The sequence below is a fragment of the Schistocerca americana genome, chromosome X (genome assembly GCF_021461395.2).
Source record: "Schistocerca americana isolate TAMUIC-IGC-003095 chromosome X, iqSchAmer2.1, whole genome shotgun sequence".
Taxonomy (NCBI): domain Eukaryota; kingdom Metazoa; phylum Arthropoda; class Insecta; order Orthoptera; family Acrididae; genus Schistocerca; species Schistocerca americana.
Genome location: NC_060130.1, coordinates 972,846,807 through 972,874,491, shown reverse-complemented (window position 1 = coordinate 972,874,491; position 27,685 = coordinate 972,846,807). Strand labels below are relative to the sequence as shown.

At 42.7% G+C, this 27,685-nt stretch overlaps 1 protein-coding gene and 1 pseudogene across 1 annotated transcript in view; one reads left to right on the top strand and one right to left on the bottom strand.

Moving 5' to 3' along the window:
• The window catches only part of LOC124554855, a 1,084,893-nt gene that overhangs the window by 120,908 nt on the left and 936,300 nt on the right, over window positions 1-27,685 (top strand). The window lies entirely within an intron of this gene.
• LOC124557078 lies at window positions 7,507-7,624 on the bottom strand (annotated as a pseudogene).

Sequence of the window (27,685 nt, the reverse complement as noted above, 5' to 3'; positions counted from 1 at the left end):
ATGTTCATAGCAGTGTATGGTTTCTTATGGTGACCTACAGCAATAAATATTTCCGACGCCTATTACTTCGTAACTTACAGAGTCAAGCACATTTAGTGAAACACCCTGTATATCCCACGGCTGTAAGGATAAAGTGTTAGTTTAGGAGACTCTTTTACAACGTTTTCGATATTTCTGGAATAATTTCTGTGGTTCTATAGAATGGACCACAAAACACTACGAAGGAGGAAATAAAACACAAAGCTACATACTTAAGAAAGCTCGCTTTGGCAGTACTGTATATTACGTCCAGCAAAGGAATTACAAATCTGATGTTGCAAAGACGTGCAATGACAAAAGTTATATTGAGAATTGACGTACGTTAGAATAGAATATATTCATTTAGTACCTGTAATTCAGACCGGGAAAGCCGAATATAAGAGACTATTTACTTAAAGTCCGTATATCCCAAAAAAATAAGTTAATGATTTGCTTACTGCCTCTATTAACTAATGATATTATTTTATTTCTCAAAGAAATGATCGCAAAATGTAATGATGTAGTCAGACATGTAGTTGAAATAGTTATGAGAAAAAGTACACATTCTTTGGGTACGCTAGTACCACTGTGTAGCATTAATAAACATTTTCTATACGTGCCGAACCTGGTTAAAATGTTCCTAGAGCTAAAGCATGTAAGCTGCATGCTCTGAGCAAGCAGTTCGCTGAGTATCTTTGGTCAACAATATTACTCACCAAATCTATTTTCTTCAAGACTGTCTACAGATCATTACTTACTCTGTATAACCAACATCCGTGTAACCTACTAAACTTGTTCATTTTCAATTACAATACGTAGTCCCACAGTTTTAACAGTAATTAATATGCCTTTCATTCAATGACAAGTTCACGAAAATATCAGAACAAATGGATCCTTTTCTCAACCTGATGGAAATGTCTCCGAGTCTTAGATGTATAATTTGTTTCGAAATGGGCAGTGTTTCGAAACACGTCACTATCTGCAGCTACATCAAACACCAAAAGAGTCATACTTCACGGTATATCATTAAACATTGAACGGTGTTTTATGCGTAGAAGTTTTTAAGATCATGATGACAGTTGGCTACCTTCTTTTATTTCTGTTATTCTCAGGTGAATAGTGTAGGAGTAGACAACCCGTCAGAGAATTCTCAAGTGAAATTATTCTTATCGTTTCATCTGACTAGAAAGGCGTGATGTGTTTTGGTTGAATAATTTGTATGTATGATTCCTTCACATGTGTGACACTTCGCATTCCCGCCCGAGTTAAGAGCACGACGTAATACTTCCTGCCTTGCTCATTCATAACGTTTCCATTAGGTTAAACTACAATGAGGTTTTATTTATTTCCCTGTAATATACAACAGTTAATTCTTCATTAGAATGAAATAGCTTCCCACTAGTATTAACTGTAACTAAAGAAACTGAAAAATATTCTCATACTGTATCCCCTCTAAAACAAAATTCTCATTATATTTAGATATTTATTAAATCATGAATGCAACAACAGGTCATATAAAATTGCTTGAAATGTGTTCCTGGCCTATAACTTCCTAAGCGTCTCTATTCTTTAGAAAGACCTTTCAAGTTACCGTACTATCAGATGTCGATTTGTTACGCAGGCGAGAACGTTTCTTTATTGGTGTGTTGAAGCGTTTCTGCTGAGTTGATATGTGGTTACTTTCCTTCTATCCCTCATTCTGATCAACGCTGATACAGCAGTCACTTGGGGACGTACGGCTTAACGCAGTATATTGATCAAAGGCGTTAGATGCGTCATCCCCATTCACAAGGCAAGCTTTGATAGATGTGAAAGCCAAATTGAAAAGACATTTACTTCCTCAGTATTAAAGTGCATTCATCCTATGGACGAGTTTGTCTCCAGTGAAGCATCTTTTTGTTTGGTGTAAAAGCACACACTGTCAGTGACGATAATTAAGTAACCAGCTTTGAACGGGGAACAACGCTGGATTTCGAGTTTCCTGTAACAGTCGTGCATCTCATTTACACCATCCTTTGGTAGAATTACTCTTCATTCACCACAAACGGAGTAATACGTTAGGAGTGTTTTAGGGCTTGGCAACTCAGGGCTAGAGCCTGGACTTTAATCAGTAACCGGCTGAATTGCATATACAACACAGACAACGATTTTATGTGTTTGTCGATGTTTGATCGCTTCAGATGTTACTCCTTTAAACTACGCGAGTCACCGTTTTATTTTCTGCTCTTAATGGAATCGTCAACAGTTTGGTAGTAGAAAAGCCATTTTTATCCTCAAAGCAAGAGCTTAGTTATGTTATTTTAGTGTTACAATTCAAAGAGAGAAGAAAATTACATTCTTACACATCTCAACAGGGATATTATTTCGAAACCGGCATTCATACGAAGCATGATAACTTTTCCCAGTTCCCACAGTTTCAGTAAGCTGAACGGTGCTTATCATCTTTATTCGCTCTAAACGAAATCCACGAAATTTTACTGCGTATTTGTAGCTATTTTCAAAAGTTTTTTCTCAACCTTCATCTTTATTCTGCGCACTCTTTACGTTGTAACTGTAACTCACTGCAGTACACGTTTCTCTCTGTATATTTTCTGTATTTTGTAATACGTTTCTCGCTACCGAATCTCATATATACCAACTTTACCGTCAGCAAACTACGCTCACCTGTTATCCACTTGTATAACACAGAGTAATCTATCCACTGTCTGTAATAATTTAACTTTCAGTCTAGATTTATGCGTTTTGCAACATCTATAGAGCTAAAACTGTATTAGTGTCTCTCGAAACATTCCCCAGCCGACTGATATTAAAGTACATGTGTCATGTTTCAATGCAGTAAACTATGATTCGATGTAGGGTCAAGGGCTTGTGAGAGTCAAGAAAATATAGCATCCAATTTTTTGCTGCGATGTAGAGCCTTGACAAATTTGAAAATGTAATTGATTTTCATGCGATTGTTGCTACAGAATACTAAATGTTACTGTGTGAATTAACTCGAAAGATAACTATTATAATGACACCTGACTGGCCACTAGATTATTTTCACCACTATTAATATACGAGCTGAGAAGGGATAGTGAAACCTTTGAATGAAGTATAGAAGTGGCGGCATCATCAGTCATTCATTTCCGACTAAGTCACTCTGAATATATTGTCACTTCCAGATACCCACATATGAAAACTCTTTGTGGGTTAAAACTGTACACGATCATAATTCGAACACAAACTATTACCAGTATTGGACGAAGGTCTCACCAACTGAGTATTTCACTTACAGCCAATTGTGCCAAAAGCTTCAGTATGCCAGAGCGTCGCTCAAAGACTTAACGGGAGGAACAAATGGTTGTGACAGAGGACGATATAATGGTAGCCTGTGAACTGTGCTTAAAATAAATGTTTTCTTCTGTGGCAGAGGGAACACTGTAATGAAATTTTCGGAAGGAGGAAAGTTTATTCCCAGTGGTACTAGTCCTGCAAGCTATCCAGGAGAGTGGCTACACAGTTGGGAACGTATGAGATAAAAAAGTTGCAGACTTAAGTTCTAACGTGCCTGGAAAGTTCAGTTGGCAATAACATTGCCCCTGTAACATAATGTTACTTGTCCATTTCCTTGTCCCGTGATTCATGGTGAAAGATTATTTTTATGTATTCATCAAGTTTCTTAACTTGTCTGAAGAAGGTGGAACATCAGCATACTTCTTCATCACAAAAAAGTAGTAAACAAACTGAAATATCGTCACTACGCTTGAGTATCATTACCTTCGTTTGAGTTGCATATGGTACGTTTGGGTTTCCTTAAGCATGTTGATGTAATAATGGAGCTAGTTGGGTCTGACAAAGTATAAAATCTGAGCATAATGTCAGCTGTATACAGGGTGAACGAGAATCCCAACGGCAAATTTTCAGAGATTGTTCAGGGATACCTTCTTAGTATTTTGGTTCAAAGCAAGGGCAGTACGCGGTGGCTGGTTACTTAGTAGTAGTGTAATTATGATTCGTTCAGTTTGCTACCAAGTTACGTTTGATTCTAGGGTCTAAGTAGAGTGTGATAGTGAAGTTATCTGGTTGCGTATAACAGGCCTAGGTGGAGTCAAGTTAATTGCTAAATGTTTTTATCGGTCACCGGCCTGTGGCAGTGTCATTCAAAGAAAGTCTGCATTCAGTAGCGCGTAAATATCCAGCTCACGCAATACCAGTTGGGAGCGACTTCAACGTACCCAGTATAGACTGGGAAGTCTATGGATTCATTGCGGGGAGTACAGACAGACATTCTTGCGAAGTACTTCTGAACATGTTTTTTCTGAAAGCTCCCATGAACAGGTATTTCGGCAGCCGAGACGCAATGGAAATATCTTTGACCTCGTAGCTACAAACAAGACGGACCTTATCGACAGTGTCAGTATGGAGACGGGGATTAGCGATCGTGATGTCATTATAGCAACTAGGGTTACGAAAATTAGTCAAGAGGGGTAGGAGAGTGTTTCTCCTAGAAAGAGCAGATAAGCGGTTGTTAGTATCTCACTTAGACAGCGAACTGACGTCACTTTGTTCCTGTAAGATAGAGGTAGAGGGATTGTGGGCAGAGTTTAAACAGATTATAAATCGTGAGCTGGAGAACTATGTGCCTAGTAAGTTGATTAAACACGGAAAAAACGAAATTCTGAAAATGCTGAGGAAGGAAAGGCTGTTGCAGTCCTAATTCAAAAGAAAACTGGAAAAAGACGACAGGTAAAGTTTACTAGGATTTCATGGGTGTGTGAAAAGAGATAGGCGCAAAGCAAACAGCAGCTACCACCACCATGGTTAGCAAAAGATCTCACCGAAAACGAGAGAAAAATATAGCGTTATGCTCAGTTTTAGTGGTGATTGGTGTAGTTTTACTGGGTTACTGTAGTTTTGTGAATCGTTGTAATTTTTGGAATCCAGTGCCGATCGAACTGACTTTGTATTTATCGTTAAATGAGTAGAACTACGCAGGGTATCAGTGACCACTGAAAAAGGTTTTGTACGTGACTCTGAAAGCGCTGGAGCAGACGAGACGCGAGAGAGGGAAGGGTTTTCTCATTTGCTCCGATTCCCTTAGTGCCCTACTGCGGCGGCGTGTCGTCGTTCTCTTTTCATGGTTCAAATGGTTCAAATGGCTCTGAGCACTATGGGACTTGACTACTGTGGTCATCAGTCCCCTAGAACTTAGAACTACTTAAACGTAACTAACCTAAGGACATCACACACATCCATGCTCGAGGCAGGATTCGAACCTGCGACCGTAGCAGGCGCGCGGTTCCGGACTGCACGCCGAGAACCGCTAGACCGCCGCGGCCGGCTCTCTTTTCATGGAATTTATTCACTGACTCCAGTGAGCTCCTTAAAATCACTGCATGCCATGAAGCGACGTGTAATGTGACTCCACCCATAAAATTTGTATAATAGACTGGCTTCACTATAAGTGACAGCGGCATACATAAATTACTCTGCCATATAACGGACCAGAAGATCCTTAGTATCAGGTCCGACTAAACCTACTAAATTGACGAGTTCTTTACTAAACCGTCTGTGTTGTATTATCACTCCAGCGATATAGGTTCTGCTACCACGTCCGTCACAATTACAGATGTACAAACAAATACTGGGTCACAGTTTTTGCTATTCTGTTCATTCAAACAGCACAGTCTCATACTAGTAGCCAGAGTATGCATAATAGTCCTGTCGAAAGAACCACAACCTTATCCAGTAAATAGTCTGGAAGTGCACACATTGTCAGTCAGTAAGTCTGCACGTCCAATAATAAACAGTTCACTGAAGTTTTTCACATTCGATGCTACATGTGCTATATTTCGGTCCGCCGAGAAAAAGTGCCAATTTTGAGTAAAAACCCCAAGCATACGGAATGGACATATACAACAGATATCGTCCATTTACGGATTACACAGTTTCTCAGGAAAAGCGAATTAAAACAGATTTATGTAACTACTAAAAGACCAGGCAACGCTTCCTCGGTGTACTATAGCTGGAACCGAACTCCTTGAGAAGTGTGCTAGCAATTACCATCCGCTTGCAGAACGCACTCTCTCTCTCTTCTCTCATTGTTTGGAACCTACTGTGGCCAGTCAGCTTCAGATTCCTTCGGGGAGCTTCCTTGAGAAGTGTGCCAGTAATTACCATCCGCTTGCAGAACGCACTCTCTCTCTCTTCTCTCATTGTTTGGAACCTACTGTGGCCAGTCAGCTTCAGATTCCTTCGGGGAGCTTCATTTTCCTCGCTTTTATCCCGTATCTTCACGGATCGGCATGTTCATTATTGGATTTGGCAATGTTTGTGGTGGAGGATGGCCTGATGCCCTTCCAGTAGCCATCCTTTCCCCAAGTCTGAATTTGTGTACTAAAACTGGTATCCCATGTGAAAGTGAGGGATCCTTTTGTAATTGTTTTAGAGTCGTGTGAATGCGGCGGAATGCGGTTACCAGCCTCATATTCAGCTCGTCTGGCGTGGCCTAGAAGTCATATCCAGGATGGCCACATACCGACCTTCGTCATTTATCCGCCGGTGTGTTAACTAGCGAGGTGGCGCAGTGGTTAGCACACTGCACTTTCTCTCCGGAGCAGAACCGTTCAGATCCCTGTCCGACCACACAGACTTAGATTTTCCGTAATTGCCCTAAATGGATCTAAGCAGATTCTGGGATGGTTGCTTTGAAAAGGGATTGGCCGATTTGCTTCCTTATCCCTTCGCAATCCGATCTTGTGTTCTGTTTCTAACAACCAAGCTGTCGACCGGACGTGAAACTCTAATCTTCCTTTCTTCCTTCGATCCGGGGTCGGCGCCGCTCCCAGAATCACGGAAGGGTTACGTTAAATTGCATGGATATCCGGAAAGGTCATCGCTCTTCCCGGATAGCGCGGTAATTTTCTTTCTTGAACATTCCTCAGATCCGAATTGAAGCTAATAATATGCAAAAAGTTAGTAATTTTCAAAAAGCAAAATAAATTCAAACCAACTCCATATTTTCTTGCCTTGAGGAGAGAAGTGCAGATTTCGTTTATATAATATCTAAATTGACTATTCTACAACGAATATTTCATGGCACATGTGTGACTAACTGCATGATCACACAAAGTGATTCACTCATTCATTCACCATCAATTATTAACAAAATCCAAGAGTCGTACAGCACATAAACGCTATATTAACCCCCTCTCTCTCTCTGGAAGCTTACTTAATAAATATATTAGTGTCAAACAAATAAAGACAGTAACTATTGCTTGAAACCGAAAACATTACCTAACATAAACACTCCGTCTTCAGGCCACGAGTGGCCTACCGGGACCATCCGACCGCCGTGTCATCTTTAGAGGAGGATGCGGATAGGAGGGGCGTGGGGTCAGCACACCGCTCTCCCGGTCGTTATGATGGTATTCTTGACCGAAGCCGCTACTATTCGGTCGAGTAGCTCCTCAATTGGCATCACGAGGCTAAGTGCACCCCGAAAATTGGCAACAGCGCATGTCGGCCTGGATGGTCACCCATCCAAGTTCCAAACGCGCCCGACAGCGCTTAACTTCGGTGATCTCACGGGAACCGGTGTAGCCGCTGCGGCAAGGCCGTTACCTGCCTAACATATAGTTTTATTAACAAAATACTGTTCAGTTAACTGTTTATCAACAAAGTACTTAATTTATGTCTGTCTCTGATGTATTGACAAAAGTTTATTAACATGTCACGTGATGCCTGTATTGCTAGTTATACAGTGTACGTTTTTATGTAATTTTTAACATCTCAGAAACCTATGCTTCATCATATAGATAAGATATCAATGGCTCTGACCACTATAGGACTTAACATCTATGGTCATCAGTCCCCTAGAACTTAGAACTACTTAAACCTAACTAACCTAAGGACATCACACAACACCCAGCCATCACGAGGCAGAGAAAATCGCTGACCCCGCCGGGAATCGAACCCGGGAACCCGGGCGGGGGAAGCGAGAACGCTACCGCACGACCACGAGCTGCGGGCACACAACAAGTGTCTGGCGCAGATCATAGGTCGGTTACTACTGCCACTATGACAGGTTATCAAGATTTAAGTGAGTCTGAACGTGGTGTTATAGGCAGCACACGAGCTATGGGACACAGCAGCTCCGAGGTAACGATGAAATGATGATTTTCTCGTACTACTAACGAGTGTGCCGGCCGCTTTTGCCGAGCGGTTCCAGGCGATTCAGTCCGGAACCGTCCTGCTGCTACGGTCGCAGGTCCAAATCCTGCCTCGGTCATGGATGTGTGTGCTGTCCTTAGGTTAGTTAGGTTTTAGTAGTTCTAATTCTAGGGGACTGTTGATCTCAGGTGTTAAGTCCAATAGTGCTTAGAGCCATTTGAACCACTTACCGAGTGTTACGTGAATATCAGTAATCCGGTAGAACATCAAATCTCCGACATCACATCAGCCGGAAAAAAAATCCTGCAAGAACAGGACCAACGACGAATGAAGAGAATTGTTCGACGTGACAGAACTGCAACTCTTACGCAAACTGGTGCAGATTTCAATACTGGGCCATCTGCAAGTGTCAGCGTGGTAACCATTCAAGGAAGCATCGTCGATATTGGCTTTTGGACCCGAAGGCCCACTCGTGTACCCTTGATGACTGCATGGCACAAAGCTTTACTCCTCGCATGGGCCCGTCAACGCCGACTTAGGACTATTGATTAATGGAAACATGTTGCATGGTAGGACGAGTATCGTTTCAAATTCTATCTAGCGGATGGACGTTTACATATATGGAGACAACCTCATGAATCTATGGACCCTGACGTCAGCATGAGAATGTTCAAGTTGGTGGAGACTCTGTAAAGGTGTGTGGCGTGTACAGCTGGAGTGCTATGGGACCCCTGTTACGTCTAGATACGAGTCTGACAGGTGACACGAACGTAATCGTCCTGTCTAATCACCTGCATATATTCATTTCCATTATGCATTTCGACGGACTTGGGCAATTCCAGCAGGACAATACGAAACTCCCACGTCCAGAATTGCTACAAAGTGGCTCCAGGAACACTCTTCTGAGCATAAACACCTCCTCTGGCCACCAAACTCCCGAGACATAAACATAATTGTGCATGTTTGGAATGTCTTGCAACGTGCTGTTCAGAAGAGATCTTCACCCCCTCGTACTCTTACGAATTTATGGACACCCCTGCAGGATTCCTAGCGTCAGTTGCCGCCAACACTACTTCATACATTAGTCGAGTCCATGCCAGGTCGTGATGCGGCACTTCCGGCTGCTCGCTGATGCCCTAGTCGGTATTATGCAAGTGTGGCAGTTTCTTTGGCTCCTCAGTCTAACATACAGAACAACAAATGGATGAATGAATGTGACCTGAAACGTATACTACTGAGGATTTTTAGCATGAATAGACGAAACATGATTGATGTATACCATTATTTTCACTTGTAATACCAGCAGGGGTGCACATATTCCCTCCGTGGGTCTAATGGAGTGGAGACCGGAAGTGCATCCAGCCACTCCGTAAACTGACCATTCCAAATCCGTTCATAGCCATGTCGACCCTGCGCCGATGTGGGACAAAGGCACAGGAAAGGGAAGAAATACATTCACATGATATCAACAAAATTTTTCTTATCTGTATGATAAACATAATTGTCGCAGCAACTGAGGAGAAGTGACAGCAGATACTAACAATACATCATAAACTATCGCAATTGTGGAACTGGAACTTGTACAGCAGTCAGGTAATATTATTCCGGAAGGCTACACAAAATATCATGGAAATTGGTGTAAGGGAAATGATCCTCCTATTTCCCAGATCTGTGTGTGTGTGTGTGTGTGTGTGTGTGTGTGTGTGTGTGTGTGTGTGTAGTTTTTCGATCTGTTTTGTTCACGTGCGCCACTGAGCGTGCTGAAAGCGAGCACAGCGACGGTGGATGACCACATCTCGTCGTGATAACTCGTTCTGTAGGGCACCGGTCACAGAAAACAGCAGGAATAATCTTATAGCCTCCTGATCATCCACCCATATTATTACGATATACACTCCTGGAAATGGAAAAAAGAACACATTGACACCGGTGTGTCAGACCCACCATACTTGCTCCGGACACTGCGAGAGGGCTGTACAAGCAATGATCACACGCACGGCACAGCGGACACACCAGGAACCGCGGTGTTGGCCGTCGAATGGCGCTAGCTGCGCAGCATTTGTGCACCGCCGCCGTCAGTGTCAGCCAGTTTGCCGTGGCATACGGAGCTCCATCGCAGTCTTTAACACTGGTAGCATGCCGCGACAGCGTGGACGTGAACCGTATGTGCAGTTGACGGACTTTGAGCGAGGGCGTATAGTGGGCATGCGGGAGGCCGGGTGGACGTACCGCCGAATTGCTCAACACGTGGGACGTGAGGTCTCCACAGTACATCGATGTTTTCGCCAGTGGTCGGCGGAAGGTGCACGTGCCCGTCGACCTGGAACCGGACCGCAGCGACGCACGGATGCACGCCAAGACCGTAGGATCCTACGCAGTGCCGTAGGGGACCGCACCGCCACTTCCCAGCAAATTAGGGACACTGTTGCTCCTGGGGTATCGGCGAGGACCATTCGCAACCGTCTCCATGAAGCTGGGCTACGGTCCCGCACACCGTTAGGCCGTCTTCCGCTCACGCCCAACATCGTGCAGAGCGCCTCCAGTGGTGTCGCGACAGGCGTGAATGGAGGGACGAATTGAGACGTGTCGTCTTCAGCGATGAGAGTCGCTTCTGCCTTGGTGCCAATGATGGTCGTATGCGTGTTTGGCGCCGTGCAGGTGAGCGCCACAATCAGGACTGCATACGACCGAGGCACGCAGGGCCAACACCCGGCATCATGGTGTGGGGAGCGATCTCCTACACTGGCCGTACACCACTGGTGATCGTCGAGGGGACACTGAATAGTGCACGGTACATCCAAACCGTCATCGAACCCATCGTTCTACCATTCCTAGACCGGCGAGGGAACTTGCTGTTCCAACAGGACAATGCACGTCCGCATGTATCCCGTGCCACCCAACGTGCTCTAGAAGGTGTAAGTCAACTACCCTGGCCAGCAAGATCTCCGGATCTGTCCCCCATTGAGCATGTTTGGGACTGGATGAAGCGTCGTCTCACGCGGTCTGCACGTCCAGCACGAACGCTGGTCCAACTGAGGCGCCAGGTGGAAATGGCATGGCAAGCCGTTCCACAGGACTACATCCAGCATCTCTACGATCGTCTCCATGGGAGAATAGCAGCCTGCATTGCTGCGAAAGGTGGATATACACTGTACTAGTGCCGACATTGTGCATGCTCTGTTGCCTGTGTCTATGTGCCTGTGGTTCTGTCAGTGTGATCATGTGATGTATCTGACCCCAGGAATGTGTCAATAAAGTTTCCCCTTCCTGGGACAATGAATTCACGGTGTTCTTATTTCAATTTCCAGGAGTGTATTTAAGTGACTGTACGGATATACCCAGGAAACAAATTGCTTGAGATGATCTGTAAATTGTTCATCCGCATGACCAGATTATTGAAATAATATTCTGCTGGATACCTGAGCGTGGTGGAATCGGGGGGAAGTGACGAAGCTGACACTGCCGTCTTGGAAGTTTCTGAGGGACGTACAATTTTATAAAATTGTTTCTGAAACATATACTTCAGAGAAATTCCTGCGAGTCGTTTGCTCAACGTTACGTTAGAAGGACATAAGCCACTTGAATTGAAGTGTTGGGAAATAAGCTGTGTTCTTAGTAACTAACTGTCCAGCCGTGGTGATCCCCCTTTCCGTCACGGATACAGGGTGAAGTGGCCCTGACCCACCTCTGTAGATCTCTTGTGAAGAGTGACTTCTTGCTCCACACCATTTGTGCGGCTTGTGGCCCCTTTTTCTGCTGCTGCTGAGAAAAAATGTGGTAAAGGTTTTAAAGTTTTGTGAGTTGTGCAAACTCCAGCATAACACATTAGGTAGAATCTTCCAATGTGTTGCAGAATGCCTGGTTCACCTGTTTGTGACTTAGCAGTCAACCGTCCATAATCATCTGCTACAGCATCGCAGTAGCTTCTCTTTGAGCTCTGTCCTCCCTTTTGTGCGAATTCTTAAGAAATTATAAGAAGCAAAGTGTCTCACGTAGTAAATTCTAATAAATATTTTACATGTTCGTTGCAACATAATTTTTAACATTTTTAGTTATTGTTCACGACATTCGTCACCTAAGATGTCAGTATGGCCGCTAAACATCTCGATATTGTGCGCCCAAATAATTCTATCATCGTCATCATCATTCAACAGTTTTCGACGCATATCGTCACTCAAGTTCGGACAGTTGCTGCCATCGGAGCATCAATGTGAGAACAGAATAATTTTCTGTTCTCGGGATTGACATTCTAACTGTGTGTGGCTTGAAAAAGCATACATCAGTATGAGGTTCCTGAAGAAGAAGCAGAGGCGAGTGAAGGTGGCAGCGTGCTCGCTTCGGAGTCAGCTTCGGGACGCCGTCTCAAAGGAATTGTAGCAGCACGAGAGTCGTAGAGAAGTAGGAAATTTCACAACTGTTGCAGGGCGACCGCACGGCAGTCCGACTTTTAACGCAGGCTCGAGAGGCGCAGCGTGCCGTGTTGTGAGAAACGTGACACCGGCGCTCATGTGGAAATAACTCGCCCCTGGCGCGAGCGGGCACAACTTAATCGTCACATAAAACAGCTTTCGAGCGTAATCCGTCCGTGATACGGCCTTTGTAGGGGGGCCGCGCTCGCCAGCTTTAGTCACCAGCCCCGGCGTAGAATAAATTCTCGCCGCACGGCGTCGACAGCGATAATCTCGATTACTACGCGGCGACTTCCGCGCTGCCTTCATCACTCTGGCCGCTCGTCCCACACCTCTGCTACTAGGTCTCTTTTTATACACATCCTCGCAACATTTAAAAATTATTCTATAACCGCAATGTTCTTTCTTATACGATATTAACACGGTGAACATCTGTATGAACATTCACTTGGCATCAGAGTTCGTGGGCTAGTATCTAAAACTATTATCTAACAAGAGTAGTTAACAATTTGACGACTGGATTATAGTTCTTTCTCAGTTTACTACGAGTCGTCAAAGACGTGGTCATTAGAGACGGAGCTTGAGCATGTTTCATAAATTAGACAGCTGGCAGCAGCGTACATACTTTTCAACAATCAAGTTGGTTGCAATAAAATCTCTGCAAATATTCCTGTGGTTATACGGAATTCGACGTGACTCATAATTTCAACAGCTAATGGAAGGCTAAGTGCTAGTACGCTGCCGGCCGTGGTAGCCGTGCGGTTCTAGGCGCTACAGTCTGGAACCGCGTGACAGCTACGGTCGCAGGTTCGAATCCTGCCTCGGACATGGATTAGTGTGATGTCCTTAGGTTAGTTAGGTTTAAGTAGTTCTACCTTATAGGGGACTGCTGACCTTAGAAGTTAAGTCCCATAGTGCTCAGAGCCATTTGAACCATTTTTTTCCTAATACCCTGACAAGCTCTAGCTTACTGGTAGTGGCCTTGCAACTATGATGGTACTTTACTTTTAATCACGTCCCCTCACGCCAAGATTTTTTACATGCGCTACTGAAAATCACTGTCGTATATTTGGCAGAATTTTGGCCGTAATACACTTTATTTTTAAAAGTTGATAAATTGGCCTTTTCATAGGAATCATTTCATTAAACTGCTGAATTACTATAGGGAAACAATGGCAGGAAAATTCCATAAGTATTGCGGCTTAAAAGCAGTCTATTGCGGATACTGGTGGACTGCCTTCTCCACTGCCCATACTTACTTGAAACTATAAAATCAGAATCCCTATCTTTCAGATATATTGTACAGCTGACGAACTTATAAATATTCCGTTAGTTGTGTGTCCCATCTATGGGATTTCAGCCGAAGTGTAAAGGCCTCACCCAACAAAGATAAACTGTGAGACAGCCTACCACCAAAACAATTTCTGTTCATAATTAGATGATGCTTCAAATTTAAAAGATATATACTTTTGTTGGATAATGCATAACTTATCTCAGTACATAATATAATTCAACTCTGAATCAATAACGAACATAGAGCAATGGGGATGGTGTCTAAGAGAGGCTTGGAAGTAAGTGCCACAATTCTTGTCAAGGTGGTCTCAGCGGTTATACGGTATAGAGAAGAGGACTCCGTGCTGAAAGTTGTTTCCTGAATGCATCCCGGATTTTTTCAGTACGTCCCGGAGAGGAAATTCAAGCTGCCCACTCTGTGTACTGTATATTTTACTGTTTAATGTAGTGTTATCTAATACGAACTATTACACTGTAAAATGATCAACTTTTTTTATCCTTGTGTTACAGTGACTACGTTCATAACGAATGCCTTCTCTGTAGGCCTGAGTTGTGACAGCTCCACGTGAAAGTCTGCGCGACCATCTAAACACGCAGTACCGGAGTCCGGCTATCCCGAAAACTCCTTTTCAGTGGGGCAATACAGCGCACGTGATGTAGCGACGAGCGACGCGTGGTTTCTAGCTTCGCATATCATCTCAAGCTTCTGCGTACAGTACTCTTTTACGTCCAGCAGCGGTATACCTTTAATTTATCGATTTACGGTCCAGTCCCTTCGACTGCGTAACAACGAATGGTGGAACCCATACTTCGAAAATTTACCTTTTTTAGAATTGAACTCAGTTCCAAGAACTCTTTGCATTTGTGGACGGTTCTTCAATGATGTGTGACTTTCTGGTTATATAATGGAGTTGTAGGAAATCAGAGGCGTTCGCTTAACACTGTAACCGACCACATTAGCCAGTATGATATTGTGACGGAGTTACTGACGCACCGCATATTTCACCAAAGAATATAAGGGCACGTGTAGAGCGCTACAATCTGCCACCTTATGCACCGAGTAATAAACGTATAAAATGTCGTCCATTCTGCATCAGATGGTTTCGGCATAGATGTTTATTTGCAGACTTTGATAACGTAAATTGAAACTTTCCTTCTTGCTTTTTCTCATATGTACGATTTAACGCATGTTGTTATTACAACACAAATACAGGATGATAATTATTGAACTATATTAACAAAAACTTGAATTACTTACAAACTACGGCGTGCACACACATTATTCAACGTGCAAACGTCACTACAGATATTCGGATTTGGGTTATGACATGTTCGATACGGCTGCCACGATTGGAGCTGATGTGGCGCAGACGAATAGCGAAATTCAGCATGATCCGCTGAAGTGTCGGAACATCGATGCTGTCGATGACTTCCTGCTTGGTTGGTTGGTTTGGGGGAGGGGACCAAACAGCAATTTCATTGGTCCCATGGCATTATGGAAGGATGGGGAAAGAATTCGGCTGTGCCTTTTCAAAGGAACCATCCCGGCCGGCATTTGCCTGAAGCGATTTAGGGAAATCACGAAAATCCTAAATCAGAATGGCCGGACGCTGGCTCGAACCGTCGTCCTCCCGAATGTGAGTCCAGTGTGTTAAAAACTGCGCTACCTCTCTCGGTGATGACCTCCTGAATGGCTGTTTTAGCTCAGCAATGATTTGAGTTATTGCCGTACATCTTGTCTTTAATACCCACTGGAAGGAGTCACATGTCTTCAGATCCGGAGAATATGGCGGTGAATCGAGGCCCATGCCAGTGGTCTCTGGGTACCCCAGAACCAGAGTGCGGTCCCGAAACTGCTCCACCAGGACATCAAAAACTCTCTTCCTTCGATGGGGTCGAGCCCCGTCTTTCATTAACAACACCTTAACGAGATCAGGGTAACTTTGGATAATGATGATGAAATCATCTTCCAAAACCTTCACGTACCGTTCGATAGTCACCGTGTCATCAAGGAATATTGCTCCAATTATTCAGTGACTGGACATTGCACACCACACAGTCATCCGTTAAGGGTGAAGATACTTCTCGATCTCGAAATGGGGATTCTCAGTCCCCCATATGCGCCACTTTCGCTTATTGGCGAGCCCATCCAAATGAAATTGGGCTTCGTCACTAAACCAAATCATACATCCGCATACTAGTTCCAATAATGTCCCGCGGCCAAACGCGCAGTTTCAACGTCCTAACGCAAACCATTCAGAAATTGTGACGATTTTATTTCATATAGTTCAATAATTGTCACCCTGTAAATAATTTCAACTTCAGGAAGATTGGTTTCGATGTTTGAGCTTATGGGCACTCAGTGGCGAGGTTATCAGAGGTGACAGAAAAAAAGTGCATCAACGAATCAAGTGTTGCCTATATACAAACGTGTAATGTCCTTTTTTCAGTCTTATTTTGTACTTAAAGTAGCTTAGTACCCTCTGCTTCGCTCGCGTAGACTGTGTGGTCTGTACGGAATTTTTTTTTGATTTTCTTTAATCAAATTTTTATGTTGTTCACAAATTTCAGCATCCTCTAAGCTTTTCATCCTAAATACGGTCATAGAAGCGTGGTATTTGCCGAATGTTCTTCTGATCAAAAAGCGATTTTGGGAGACTTATTAATAATCCTTTTTGGGTTCTTGTGGTAGCATTTCCATACAAACTTCGTCACAAAACACATTTTTTTTAATATCTAACCGAGAATTGAAAAACCAGTTTTCTTAGATTTATCTTTAAAATTTTCTTAACACAACGAAATACTTTCTCAAAAATTTTCATCCCCTGTTTTACACCCTCAGTGGTTGAATTTACAAAAATTCTGAAACAGGTATTCTTTTATTTCTGCCGAGAAACCAAATGCCAATTTTCATAGTTCTAGCTTCAAAACTGGCTTAATAGCGACGTATTTTCAAAGAGCCTTCGATCAGAAATGTCAAACCCTTAGGAGCGTAATTTTGAACAGTCCCTTCTTAAATGATGCTTACTATATTCTACCAACATGCTTTCCTAATTTCAAGTTCTATCCTTAGTTGTTTGGGCTGCACGATGATGATTCAATGAATTATATTTCAAAAACTGCTGGAACACCTATTTCTTTATTTCTGGCCGAGAAACCAAATATCGTTTCTCATAGGTTTAGCTTGTAAATTGTCTTAATAGTGACATCTTTCTTTAAGAAAACCTTTCCTCCGCTGTTTCACCCCTCTAGAGGTTTGGAAGAAGTCACTTCATAAAAGACGCCTCCAGTATAAAATCAACACTTTCTACAAATTTCAGGTTTATATCCTTAGTGGTTTGGGCTGGGCGATGATGAGTCAGTGAATGAGCATGTTAGTTGGGAAATTGCCTTCTGTATACACAAATTTTTGAGTTCTGCAGTGACGAGATACTTAAGCAATACTAAGAAAAAAGAGGTATGTGACTGAGTGGGAGAGATGCAGTTGTAGGGGCACTACCGTTTGGGATAGGAAAAGTCAGTCTTGGTGCAATATTTCGGAGTGCACAAGTTACGGCCAGGAGCGGGCCTGTTGACTGTAAGTTACGCTACCAGCGGTTGCCAAGTAGAATGGAGGTCACAGGGCTGTAGACCTGCTAAAAAGAGTAAACGCAGCAGTGTGCATGGCGCAGGTTACAGGCGGAGGGGTCCCACAGCCGACCTAGGTGTTATGAGTACGTGACTTGGAGCAGTGCGTTAGCAAAACAGAGGCGCACAGCCGCATATAAATTGGTGTGGGTTTTTATGGGATTCATTCAAATGTGGCAGCTCTCCTGGACGGCAGGGCGTGTCACACCACCAGCTACACGCAGCAGCAGATGGGACGCCAGCGTCCCAGCCCACAACGGGTCGCTGGTTCGACCCTCTGAGGCCGATAGGGTCCTAGGCAGCCAGCCAGTGCGGGTCACTCTATGGCTCACTACCAAGGGCAGTCTTCTGATCTCCAACACGCACCGGTGACATCCGAGGCGAGGGTCACAGATTCAGCTGCGGATAGCGCGTGCTTGTTGTTGTTGCTGCGATCTCAGCCATGCCGGCGAGAAGGACGCAACTGGCCGCCTGCAGCTCACACTGAGTGGCACTGAGTCGGCAGGGACGCACACCGCCAAGTCAACTGCCGGCATCCTGACGACACCGCAAGTCTGCTGGCGTACAAGGCTGCATGACACAGCATTGTATTGCACGGGCCTCTGGGATGCTTCCTCAGCATTGCGGGGCCCTGTGACACAGACTGAGGTGTACGAGGGCACTGTAGTTGGAAACAATAAATCACTTGGAAAGTTGGGAAAAGTCTTCATACGTTGCCTTCTACCTCTTCCTGCTACATTTCGTCATCGTGATACATTTGGTGACACAAGTTGCCACAACATTTGGTGTCAGAATAGCAGACGTCGGCTGTCCAGTGCGATGTTTGAGCCCACTGCCCCCATCATGGTCACAAGATGTGCTGAGTTTTGACCAGTTTTATTTTGAGTGTTGGACACTTTATTTTTTGCTTATGTACTGAGTATGGCCTACCAGGAGCCACATTTTGGATCTTTTGCGCAACATTATTATTTTCTTTTATCAGAATTAGTGTTAGTGTATTTAGGGCAGTAAGATTTCTTTTCTTTTTTTTCGTGGCATTTAATTACTTTTGTATTGGTTTGAGTATGATGTTACCAAGTATGAAGATACTGAGGTGTAGGAAGTCGGGTTATTCTTGTACTTAGATGTTTCGTTCTGGGACTAACTGGGAACGAAACCAACACAATGGCAGAGTCGGGGACGCGAGGTATGTCAGAACCGGAAGCGGTACGGATTTTATTAGAAAAAGTAGCACAAGTGGCAGCAGACAATACGCAGTTGAGAAATCAATTAACATCTAGAAGTGAGAGGGAAACCGCATCTGATCAGTCGTTGTTGCCTAGGGCGCAGGAGTTTGATCCAGCTGCCGCGAGTTTGATTATTCCGTTTTCTGGCAAGGCATCTGAGGATGTGCGTTCGTTTGTGGAGGACTTGGAGACATCAGCGGTGATGAATGGTTGGTCTGATGAGCAGTTGTTACATATAGACATGATTTGATTAACATATGAAGCAAAAACATATGTAGGGTGTTCTCAGGCCTTAAGGAAGGTAGGACAGTTCAGGCAGATAAAGAAAGGGCTTTTACAAAGGTACAAAAAACAGAATAGCGCTCGGTACTTTACGTAGAGGTTAAGTGTAATGTCAAAGAGACAGCGGGAGACGATGGAGAAATTTCCGGGCAGGATAACGGAAATTAATGAATATACTTACAAGTTGGGTGAGAGCGATGAAGCGAATAGTGTTCTGTTGCAGGAGGCTGAGCAAAGGGCACTTGATGTTTTTCTTTTGAGAGGGTTACCGGCGCATATGTCACGGAAAGTGCGTGGAGGGATTCCGAAAGATTTGTACTCGTCTTACTACCGTGCCTTCTACCTCTTCCCGCTACATTTTGTTATCCTGATACATTCGGTGGCAGAGGCTATCACTTCACAGTCAACACACAAGTCTGACAAAAATAACGCATTATTCCGTCAACAGCTTGCAGAAAATATCAGGACGACCTTCTTGCAGCACCTTTTTATTAACTTTTCAGCTTTCATCTAACAATGGGTTCTCAGTGTACGAAATAATTAACAGAGTTAGTGAAAAAACGATTCGCTTCTTTTTCGTGTCTTCAACAATAAAGTAACTGTTTAATGTCGTTCAAAAAATTTTATACGGTCAAGTCGACTGTAGGTTGTTGTCCCAGTTTGTTGTCCTTAATTATCTACTTTCTTTTTTGTGTTGGATGTTACATCAAACGAAACTGTTCTCAGCAATCCTATAGAATTTTGACGCCCTTAAACGTGACAAAGAAGAAGGAATACGTGTTGTTGGAACACATGTGAACCATGTACATTTTGCTAATGAAACCATTCTGCTTGCCTCTAGTGTTCATTAACCATCGAAGGTGGAAGTAAAGGGAGCAAGTCTAAAAGAAAGATGGAAAATCGCTTATAATAACAGCAAGGCAGAAGAAAGTAAGCCGGCCGGTGTGGCCGTGCGGTTCTAAGCGCGTCAGTTTGGAACCGTGTGACCGCTACGGTCGCAGGTTCGAATCCTGCCTCGGGCATGGATGTGTGTGATGTCCTTAGGTTAGTTAGGTTTAAGTAGTTCTAAGTTCTAGGGGACTGATGACCTCAGTAGTTAAGTCCCATAGTGCTCAGAGCCATTTGAATTTTGAAGAAAGTAAGAAAACCAAGTTATGCATGTAACTCAGGAGGTTTTGCATTCAGGCTAGTTGAGTGCGACGATAAGAAAACAAAAAGAAGAGTAAAATAGGCCAGAATTAGTTTCTGGATTCTAACGTTTGTAAGAATAACCACTCATTTGTCTTAATAAGAGTATTTACAGTCAGCATACATTACTAGTTCTGATTATGTTTGTGACAAATTGAAAAACTGACTTCTCTCACAGAACGATGGCCAGGAAATGAAGAAAGGAAACGACTCGTAGATGCACCGACATCGTTCCTTATTGCATCCAGAGTGAAAAAAAAGGAGCGTGACTGTGGCCTAGGATAAGGTAAACAGATGACATGCACGAGGCCCCATGATGCATACAGAAGAGTGCTGTAAATCATGGTAAAGTCTAGGGCGGACTTTTATCCAGTTGTGTATAACAGATAGCTAATTATGGTGATTATGTTTCTTACTTCTTGTTCCATGTTGGAATGTATATCCTCTCTCTCGACGTTCGACCTCAACTTACTTCAAACGAACTTGGAGGTGACCTTTTTAAGAAGTGGCGTTCTTGGTATACATAGTGAGGAGTAATTAAAAACGCCAGTGACCGTTCTGGCGACAGTTGTGATGAAGAAAACAGAAAATGGTGTATGCCAGCATATGTTTCTGTAACGCTTAACGAACAATTATTACTTCAGTACAAAAAGACATTAATCATTTCGACGTATGTCGCGACAAAATATACACTAAAAAAATTTTTCGCGGAAAAGAAACACAAAATAAAATTAAATATAAATCAGATGCTTAACTTTGGAAACACAGCATAGCATTGCCCAAGAAATTACCTAGCTGGCTTTACTCTGAAATAATTAAAGGGAAACCTTTCCTTGGGTAGGTGCACTACCCTAAATCTTCACTACGGCTTCGCAACACTCCGCCCTGTGCATCACCGTAGTTCAGAGTAGGAGGAAGACGTCGCAGAGTTAATCATCCTGAGTGGCAGCGGTCGACGCGTAATCGCACCACGGGAACAGTTTGGAAGGCAGCCCAACCCGCGAGGGTTTGTATCACTCTGCACGTCCTCTGCTTGACGTATTCCTTCACTCGCAGCCATAAACAACGTAAGATGGCTGTTTTTCGTCAAAGTTTCTAGATTTCATTGTGTCTTAACAATGACGTACGAGTTGAAATAAACCTACAGCGGTTAAGGTGGTGAATGACACACAGATGACTGCCCAGTAGAGTTGCGTAACACTTTAAATTAGTGAAAGTAGGAAGTTTTGTGGAAGATCGCATAAGATTACTATTACCGAAATTTCAGTAGAATCCTAATTTGTATTCAATGTAATAAGATGCATATCTTTATATATTTATCACAACACACAATGTGATCAGCTGTTGACATGCCCGCTGAAAAGAGCTCCTTGTTTCAGAATTCCTAATACAAACGTTTCAACACCTTGTTCTTAACGGGCTGGAGTTGTCAAATGTAGCAGGAACTTTGAAAGAACCACAACCGAGTTTTACAAGAGTGTTATCGTTCACGTCACACATGAATGATCTGGTGGATGCGTAGGAACCTCTATGACCCTGTTTACGGATGACCATATTGTACATAATAATGCTGCAACTGTTCTCAACCCCCTATATATATATATCAGCTGGATCTACCTACAGAAATATGTCATTGTACAGCACATAGTTGAGAAAATACAACGTCATATATATATATATATATATATATATATATATATATATATATATATATATATATATATATATATATATGTATGTATCGACAAGATAAACAGAGTTATACATTTAAAATATCTTGACGAAATCCTCGAACCTACACTAGCAGCCATAGACAAGGTAAAATGGCTGTTCTTCGTCAAAGTTTTTAGATTTCATATTTCATTGGGTCTTGACAACGTCGTATGTGTTGAAATAAACCTATAGTGGTTAAGGTGGTGAATGACACGCTGATGATTATCCTGTAGAGCTACGTACCACTTTAAATTAGTGGTAGTAAGAAGTCTCACTGAAGACTCGTCTGCATAAAATGAAGAGGGCATACGGCAGAACAAAAAGCATATACCTTAAGAAATGTACGCCGATTCAAAGAAAGATCTGGCACAACACAGTAATCAAGCCTGAAATACCGTATGCAAGGGAGACGCAAACACTCTATACGAAAAGCGAGATGAAAAGAACACTGAAGGAAGAACGGAAAAACAGGAGAAAAATTCTCGACCTAGAGCTGACAGAAGAAGGATACAAATTACACTCAAAGAAAACCACAGAGAGGATGTCAAACCTAGCAGCAGATGTCAGTAAAACAAAATTTAAAGTTCTGTGGGCACATCAACACGCTACCACCAACAAGATCCACCAACAGAATTCTGACATACATACAAGGGATGAAGTTTACAATACCATGGATCGCACAAGTCAAACTTGACGTGAAAAAGCACAGACTGAACCAACAGACACTGAGGACAGAAAAATATATAGAGACAAGACATGAAAGTGATATGTTAGATGAGAAAATGAAGTCCAAAGAAACCAGTAACAAAGTGGACTGAGGATAGAAAGAGACTCCAAGGAGGAAACATAAGAGAATCGTAGAAGATCAGAAAGAATGCTCAAATGAGGCATCCTACAAGAATTCGACGCAAATAATAATACTCATAATACATGTTCCACATCTTCTCATAAACCACTGGACCGATATCAACCGAACTTGGTACGTATATCACTTACTGACTGTGAATAATTGCTGTGAGGGTATGAACGACCTACCTCTCAAAAAGGTGGTATGAAAAAGCAGTGTAGTCCACAACGCGCGAATACCCATACTTCAGTCATCCAGTATTAGAGAATGGGAGCACTTAGCGACTTGTAACACACTTTACACATAATTTCAAAACTTTAACGAAACGTATTTTCGCGGGTAACAAACCAGGAAGGTGGAAGGAAGAAAGTTTGTCGCTTACTACATTTCCGCTGTTCCTGCAGCAAAACTGCGGAATAAACACGGTGTTTCAGTTGATTACTCCTTTACCACTGACTGTATTCGCGTCGCATTTTTTACATAGTATTCACATATACCACTGAATGTACTAACAAATGTACATCATTTTACGTCACATAGTTTAGGCGATATGACGAGATAAACAGTGTTATGCGCTGAAGACTGCAGCATCATACATGGTGTTTAATTTATTACTTCGTCACTGCTAACTGTGTTCACAACACATTTCGTAGACAGTAACCACACATATCAGCTGGATCTACCTACAGAAATATGTCATTGTACAGCACATAGTTGAGAAAATACAACGTCATAAACATTAAGCTGCGTGAAAATGAAACTGCAGGGGAAATTCGCTAAAGATACGACTGAAATATATGTACAATTACTTGTCGAGTATGTTACATGTATGTGAAAGGTATTTGACATATCGGTACGCGGATAAAGCCACTGGCAAAAAGATCATCCAAACTCAGTACACATATTCGTTATTATCTGCAAAGAAATACTGTAGGATTAGGAACTGCCAGCTTCCTACTGGGAGAGCCTGATAACGTGGAAAGAGCAAGGAGGGTATGTAGATGGACACAGAGCACAGGGTATGGAAGATATGGACAGAGAAGGGATAAAGGTTGAGATGAGCAGACAGAAGGGAAAGGAGAATTAATAGAAAATTGGAATAAATACATATTAGGGGAAAGCCGAAATCTTCTCTTACATTGCCGGTTCTACTTCTTCCCATCATTTACACTATTTTCTGTTGGTCCAATTCCCTCAGTAAGTTATTTTCCTACCATTAAAAATTATTTCAGAAAACAAAAACAAATTTAAATGTGTATTTTACGTGATATCCATTTCCCGTCCAGTGAACGCAATCGTATTCAAATTAAGAGTTGGGAGAAAAGTAGGTTATTACATTATACTTTGTGGAATTGGTCAAATTCACTTTCCTTGTATTTAAAACTTCCTTTAACGCGATGAACAGTATGATTCTACTATTATGTCGAGTATTAAATGCGAATCATTCTTTCAAATGATGTCACTTCCTTTGCATGTACGCATGCCCTCAGTCGGCCGACGTCGCTCCAGACAACGAATAGAAACTGCAAGTGCTACAGAATACTGATTGTACAGAAATTAAGTGTCTGTTTTGTAGAAATACATACTTTATGAGCAGGTTGTATCTGGCTGATCATTGTTGTTACATTTAATACATTCTGTATGTACTTTGATGCCTTATATCATGCATTAATCTCCTGTTAACTATTAAACATATGTTTCATTGTTTAAAGGCCAAATGTGCATGATGTTAACCGTATAAGAGAAGTTTGCTATTGTGTCGTGGAGTCCACAGAGGTCGTCATGCGATGACACTCGGGTGAGATTTCACAGAAAATTCCATCACGATGGCCCCACTGATAATAAAATCCACACACTTTTACACGAGTTCAGGAGCACTGAATTACTGGCAAGAGAGCCCAGAAAAAAGCGTCCGCCAACCTCCAATGAAAGGGCTGAAGCGATCAGGACAGCCATTGAAAGGAGTCCAAAATCGATGCGGTGTCTGTCAGAGGAATTGCTCATTCCGCGTTCGAGAGTACACAAGGTGTTGCGGTTTAACCTAAAGAAGAAGCCGTACCACCTGCAAGTTCTGAACCATCTGCATGAAGAATAGTTTGCAGGGCGTGTAGACATGTGCATCGACCTGCTCCTACCACACGAAGACCGCAACATTATAAATCGCACCTTATTCAGCGATGAAGCGACCTTCCACATTTGTGAAAAGATTGACAGGCATAACGGCATTATCTGGGCAGTGGCACTTGTAGAAGTCATGTGAGACTCTCACAAGGCTGATGTTTTGATGGGCATCACGTGTAACCAGGTTTACAGACCGTTTTTCGTTGCTGACGAAACCATAAAAGGAGCAGTGCTCCTAGACACGCTCACAAATTTTCTCTGGTCACAGTTTATCCAGGATGGGCGTCGGGGTGCTGTTTATTTTCAGCAAGCCGGGCACCATGTCATTATGCCTTAGACGTTCATATGTTCCTGAACTCACCGTTCCTTGGGAGAAGGTTCGGACGCGCAGGTTGCTTGCCGTGGGCTGCACGTTCCCCTGACATCACGACGATGGACTATTTTGTGTGAGGATTTATCAAAGGACGTGTGTTCACCCGACGCATTACCACATAGCACGAGCTTAGGAACCGCATTACACGAGCTACTGCTGTCATAACACCATTAATGCTTCAGAATGTGTTTCGCACTTTTTCACGTCAAGTTTGCTGGAAAGTGGGAAGTGTTTCGTGATATTGAGGGTGAACATGTTGGAAGTAATCACTAACAAACCATTACTATAACAAACATTGCATGTATCACCACTATTTCCGCAAAACAGATACCTAATATCGGACACACCGTACATCCCTGAGGCGAGCGTTACATGTTTCGCACTCTCATGACGGTTGCTTAATACCCCGCTATAGAAAACGCTGGCAACCAATTGCTACCATTGCGAAAAGAGACATAATGTCTCATGGGATAACCGCAATCAGTAGTTTTACAGTGTTACTTATAACCCGCCTTGATTGCAAAATGTTTATTCACATGATCGGTTTCGGCTCATCTAGAACCATCTCCAGATCTGCAATTTCGGTTACAGGAGTAACCCGTCCACACACAGCAACCTTCACATGCTGTGTCACATCTAGATGGTGCTAGAGGAACCGAAACCGATCATGTGAATAAAGATTTAGCAATCAAGACGGATTATAAGTAAAATTGTTACCTTTCCTGTCGTACGTCTCGAAATCGGCACAGCGGGTTCTTCGGCATGTATGTCAGGAACGCAGCTTGAAAATACAGCTGCCCTTGTGGCTACTAAGTCACTGCGACCATCAGTTACCAAGTCATTATCATGTCAATCCAACGTATACAAGCCATCTTTATGTCCATAATTATCAGTAACTAATCAGTCACCATCATGGCATATCGATCAGTGTCAGGATAGTGAATAACTGAAACAAATCCCAACTGGCAATAGCCGTTTGAAATTTACGAAGATGTGCGCCATAAGTTACGTGGTTACTGTGAAGGTGACTTTCTCGTTCCCTGGGAATAGACTTGACATCACTTAAATAGGTGTCCCCGGACTTGTCGTCGCTTTGTTGGAAAAATACCACAGCTCCATGCGCTAAAAGAAACCACTGACGTTCAAATCGTTAGAAGCACTGAATGTTGCCTAAAACCGGAGATATGGTCAGCCGAAATTTTTGCGAATCACTTAACGGTGTTCAGAAAGGATAAGATAAACATAGTTGGCTGTGAGGTTTCTATAGCTGTTGGAAGTAGTTTATCTTATAACGAAATTGAAGTACATAGCTCCTGTTGGTTAGCATGGGTAGAGGTCATTCTTGGTAACAGGAACAAATTAATAATTGGATCCTTTTACCGACCTCCCAACTCAGATGATAGAATAACTGAAAGGTTAATTTCAAACACGTACATGACTCATAAAATTATAGCTGGTGGTGACTTCAATTTACCCTCAATATATTGGCGAAAATACATGTTTAAATTCGGAGGCACACACAAAACAACATTCCAAATGGTGCTAAATGAACTCTCTGAAAATTAGTTTGAGCAGATAATTCATCAGACCAGTCTAATAGTAGACGGTTGTGAAAACACACTTCACCTCTTAGCAACAAATAATTCTGATTTAATAACGAGCATCAAAACGGATACACGGATTAGTGACTACAGGGTTGTCGAAGCGAGACTTAGTACCATAACTCCCAACTCTTCCAAAAATAAACGAAAAATATATATTTTTAAAAAGGCAGATACAAATTCGCTTGACGCCTTCCTGAGAGACAATCTCTACTCTTTCCAAATCAACTATGTAAATGTAGACCACATGTGGCTTGAATTCAAATGAATAGTATCGACAGCAGTTGAGATTTTATGCCAAATAAATTAACAAACGACGGAGCTGTTCACTCATAGTACACAAAAGTGGTCAAAATACTGTTGTAGGGACAACGAAAAAAGCATGCCAAATTTAAACGAACACAAAATCCCCAAGATTGGCGATTACTTACAGAAGCTAGAAAATTAACGCCGACTTCAATGCGGGATGCTTACAATAGTTTCCACAGCAAAACCTTGTGTTCAAATTTCGCAGAAAATCCAAAGAGATTGTGGTCGTATGTAAAGTATGCTAGCGGCAAGACGCTATCAATGCCTTTTCTGCGCGATATTCTGTCAATGACAGTCCTGCTAAAGCGAATTTCTAAACACGGTCTTCCGAAGTTCCTTAACGTAAGAAGACAAAGTAAATATTCCAGAATTCTGATCCTGCCAACATGAGTAACTTAGAAGTAGATATCCTCGCAGTAGTGAAGCAACTTAGAGCACTTAATAAAAGAAAGTCTTCCGGTACAGACCGCATACAAATCATGGTCCTTGCAGGGTATGCTGACACAATAGCTCCATACTTAACA